At 42.7% G+C, this 5,000-nt stretch overlaps 1 protein-coding gene across 2 annotated transcripts in view; it reads left to right on the top strand.

The window, feature by feature from the left end:
• Window positions 1–5,000, top strand: part of vps45 (vacuolar protein sorting 45 homolog) — a 39,191-nt gene that overhangs the window by 15,597 nt on the left and 18,594 nt on the right. The window contains exon 16 of one of the 2 annotated variants that reach the window (XR_003928952.1): window positions 938–943. The exons of the other annotated variant lie outside the window; for it this stretch is intronic. The gene's annotated coding sequence lies outside the window, so the exon portion shown is untranslated. The remainder of the gene's footprint in view (window positions 1–937; window positions 944–5,000) is intronic. 2 annotated transcript variants of the gene reach the window in all.

Genomic DNA, 5,000 nt, shown 5'->3' with positions numbered 1-5,000 from the left:
GTGGTCTCTTCTGTTTAACACACACACACACTCACACACACACACACACACACATCATCTTGTCTTTATGAGGACGCGATATCGACTTCCATTCATTTATTTTCCAGCCTTTTTCTAATCTGACCCCTAACCAACACATGCTGCCACCACTGCTACTACGAACAGCTGTACTGATGAAGTTCTTTTCAAAATAAAATGACACTTAAAGAGACAGAACACAAACAGGTAATAAAAACCATCAAGATCGAAAACCACAAAATCATGAAACAGTCAGTCAGAGCAAACAAACATCTGAGGCTAAAAGAACAGAAACGATGGAGGAGGTCAAGGTGTGTGTCAGATGCTGTTTGCCCCAGTGTGTAGGTGTGTGTGTAGGTGTGTGTAGGTGTGTGTGTGTTTGTACACAGTGTGTTTGTGTGTCAGTGGTGTCCAGGTCCAGGTCAGTGAGTGACTGATTGCGACACAAAGCTAACAGAGTCCTGAAGCTGAGGCTTTTTCAGTTTATTCAGAGTCGCTGTGTCGCTCGGAGCGGAAAACCCGGTCTTGGTCCAGAAGGGGAAGGCCGGCGGCCTGGAGGCGCCTCCTCCGGGGCTTTATAGACGCTCTGTGAGTCGGCTGTCTTGCTTCAGACGCTCGAGTCCCTCTGTGTAGCTGCTTGACCATGTGTGTGAGGTTCAGTGTGTGTTTCCTGCTGGCTGGGCTGTACCTGAGCAGCTCAGCTCCCACACCTGAGGACTGTGACCCCCTGCTGACGCCGCTGCCTCTGGACGACCGCACCAAGGTAACAACTGCTCTGGGACGCGTAGAGGCTTTTATTTGACTTTTATTTTCTTAATTTGATGTATTTTCTGTTTGAACAGGAAGTTTGGGCGGGACGCTCACAAGGGCAAACCAACAGGATCTCAGTTTGAGAGAGAAACAGACTTTTATTTTGAAGGGACAGGTGGATGAGACAGGATGTTTACAGATTTGTGAAGGTTTTATTGGTTGAAATTTTGGCTGTGTCTGAAATCACTCCCTCCCTCCCCCCTCCCTCCTCACTCTACAGGGAGGTCAGTGTAGTGACTATATAGTGACTCAATAGCGGACCGTTTCGGACACGACTTCGCTCGTTGTTTGGCGCCGTTCCGCAATGCATGATGGGATATATTGCCTGGTTAGTGACCATTGGATGTCCGCTACATTTTGCAGTGGATTGTGGGATACATCCAGTGGACTATATAGTGAACATTAATAATCACTAAACATTCGGACACCCCTACAAAATGGCGTAATCACTATGTAGTGGTTAGGGAGGGATTTCGGACACAGCCTTTAATTTGCAGCCGCTAGTGCAGGATGATGATGTCACTGTTTGACAGGAAGTAGAGATCATGTGAGGTCAGTTCATAGGGACTTTAAAGGGACAGTACACCAAGTTAACATTATTTTCTTACCCATTTACCAAATCCTGCTAAAAACTCATGTGGAGGACTTTATTGGGCTGATGGAAAACTGGAGTGAAGAAAGTGTGAAGGCTCTGAAAGTTCCTGTTCATATCGTAGTGGAATGAATGGAAACCAGCGGCTGGAGGAAAGGGAGGAGGAGTGATGTGGCAGCTGCTCGCTTTGGGAGGAGATCAGCCGAAGTGAAAGTCAAACTGTGTTGTTCTTCTTCCAGCTGCTCGGCAGGTGGAACTTCATCGCCGGCTTCACGGATTCTAAGATGTTTGCCTCCATCCTGAAGATGGTCAGCAGCTCCTGGATTAAATTCACGCCGTTGCCGTCCAGCAACGAAACGTGGATTATGGCTGACGAGTTCATGATGTGAGCCGTGTTCATCAAATCCACAGCAAATGACCTTTAATAATCTTTTAGATGCAAATTCTGATCATAAATATCTCTGTGTTTAAAGCTAAAGCACAGCGCCCCCCTGTGAGAGCACAAGGCGCTGTTGGCTGAGATGAAATTTATTTATTTTATTTTTTTTAAAATCTGTTTTACATTATGAGATGTCTCTGAAAACACGAGACGGTGAATTCAGACCAAACACAAAGTGAATCTTCATGTCGCAAATATACAGCTGGGAATTTTTTGCTCAAAGTTTCAAGTCATGCGAATATGCGAAATGTCTTTAGTTTTCATTTTTGTCAGTTAATTTTGGTCATTGAGTGAACACATTTTTTTTAAATGGTATGATGTTTTATCAACATTTTTATGACCTTCTTGAATCTCGCCACTGACAAATACAACATATTACAAAAAAACGAATACTAACACTAATAAAATCTAAATCACCAAGCCCGCCTTAAAAACAAATTCAAACTAAACTGAAATTGAAAACTAGAATTCAACATGAAATAAAAATGAAAAACTAATGAAAAAAGTATAATAACCTCCTAAGTAATAAGTATAATAATATCCTCCTGTCTTTTCCTTCAGGAATGGCAAATGCAACAGCTCACGCAGCACCGTGACCTTCGACGGCAACACCATGCACTTTGAACGTGAGTCAGAACTTCTAACGCTCATGTTGAAGCATCTCACGTGGACCTCCAGAGTGTCTTCCCAAATTTAATGTACGCCCGGACCAAGTCTGCAGAGTTTCCGGCATGAAAGTTTGTCTGTAGCGTTTGCATCTTGCAGCTAACAGCCTCCTCCTCTTCCCAGACGAGGAAAACATGAACGCCACGGCCCACGTCCTGCCGTCCTGCGACAAATGTCTGGTCTTCAGCATCAACACCACCGGCCCTCAGCTGGGCGTCCCCGCCCACTCTCTTTATATTTTAGGTAGGTGGGGAAGTGTGGAGAGGGTGATGCGGTGGGCATCAGCATGGCAGGCTGACTGGTGACTGGGGATACTGGGAGGCAGAGGCTCTTTCCAAGGTTTTGTGGGCGGCACGTCTACAGGCTGGACTTACAGATGCCCCCTGGCTATGGCAGATCAATCCTGCAGGACCAATATTTTGGTCCTCAAGTGTTATTCATTTAGTGTTTAAAAAATGACTTATAAAATAGATCATTATATTAATACAAGGGCTGTCAAACAATACAGTTTTTCAATCGTTGCAATCCCAAGGGAACTTTCTGGCTCATCCTGTCACTGTTGTAGAGTGTATTTTGGAAAAAAAAAAAAAAAAAACTGTTGCTCTTAAAGGAATTTTAGTTGATTGGAAGGTGCCAGATCATTTAGGGCTTTATGAACACGGTCAGTCCTCCATGTTACAGTGCAATGAGGCAAGAACCAGTGTCACATGTTCCCGTTTTCTATTTTTTTTTTTGTTTTTTTTTGTTAAAATTCTTGCAGCTGCAAGTTGCAGCTTGTCAATAATTTATTTATTTTTTATTTTATTTTATTTTATTTTATTTGTTTTTGGGGGGAAATCCAATGCAGAGTGCATTTCAATAATGTAGGTGAGAGAATACAAAGGCATGGGTCAGCTTTTGGCATCTTCCAGTGAGAGGGAGGGTCTGAAAAACAGCAATCTTTGAACATTGCTGATATGTGATTTAAATGCGGCTCAGAATCAAGAACAACACCGAGATTTTTTTTTCTGTATTGCCAGACATACAAGTTTACTTAATATTTTTTCTCTCTGTGCATTTGTATTGATGATAAGAATTTCTGTTTTGTCTTCATTTAGTTTGAGGACATTTTTACTCATCCACTGTACAATGCTGGTCAGGTTTAGGGGATCATAAACATCTGGCACTACAGATAAATATAACTGCGTGTCATCTGCATAGCAATGAAAATTCATCCCATAATCAGAGATAATTATTCCAAGCGGCAGCATACAGAGACAGAACAGTAAGGGACCAAGAATAGAGCCCTGTGGAGTACCAAAAGGAATGTCACACCACCAAGGCTGACAGAATATCTTGTGTCAGTGAAGTAAGTACTAGTAAAGTGTATTTTGGAAAACCTGTTGCTCTTCAAGGGGGTTATGATGTTTTTCAGCCTTTTGTCTTCAACAACGTTGATGTGCTGACAGTCCATGTTAATCCGTCTAGTTTGACAGCAGTTGTTTGGTTTGGTTTGGTGTGCATCGCTGCAAGCCATACTAACGTAACTAAAACTGGAAGCTCTGATAGAACGACATGTCAGTGTTGCATTCTATCCAGACGACTGTATCTCAGTCCAGAGGTCCATTGGGAAGCTTATGAAATAATTAAACATGGATGTATGTTTTTTTTTTCAGCGAGGTCGACGACTGTGGAGGAAGCCGACCTGGAAAAGTTCCTGCAGCAGGCCAAGTGCCTCAATTACTCCATGCCAATGAACTTCCACTACGATCCCAAGCAAGGTCCTTCATTTAAATAACGTTCTTTCACTTTGTGGTAGAGAAATGTGTTGCTAGTGTATTTTTAGCCCCGCCCTCCTCACCCTGACACCTGTCAGTCATCTTGATGATGTCATCAGTCCTGAGGCTGTGAAGCCTCTGATGGCGATCTGATGCTGAGTTTGTCCATGTTTCTGATTTGTGTTTCCCCTTTTCTTTTTCTCCATCTTTCTCTCTGTTTGAATCTTTTGTTTTTCTTTTTCTGTCGTTCTCTCCTCCCACAGAATTCTGCCCTGAACATCCAAAGGAAGAGTGAGAGAGTTGTTCTCCGCCTGCAGAAACAAACATGTAACACTGAAACCCAGGCAATAAAAACACAAAACTGATTCACAACATAAAACCTGGTGAAAGTTTTCTTTTTAAATCCTTTGATGGTGTGTGTGCATTTATATATCCTATAATATATATCCTGTCAGGACCTCAGCCAGTGTCACTATTTAATCTTCAGTAACTTAAATCTCTTGTTCCTGTATGGATGAACTCACACTTCACATTCATTTATTTCTACTTCATCAAATGGATCTCAAAACTTTAAATATTCCTGTGTCACAGTAGCACGTGTTATTTCTAATGCAGATGCTCCAATGGGCCTGCTGGTGGCGCTAGAGGGAAGGACATGAGGTCATCCAAATGGCCTGGTGTCATCCTCTAGCCAACAGAAAGTTGTCATTAGATTTCA

The sequence above is a fragment of the Myripristis murdjan genome, chromosome 11, assembly GCF_902150065.1.
Source record: "Myripristis murdjan chromosome 11, fMyrMur1.1, whole genome shotgun sequence".
Classification (NCBI taxonomy): Eukaryota; Metazoa; Chordata; class Actinopteri; order Holocentriformes; family Holocentridae; genus Myripristis; species Myripristis murdjan.
Note: the sequence above shows the minus strand (reverse complement) of the source record. Positions and strands in the feature narration are given on the sequence as shown.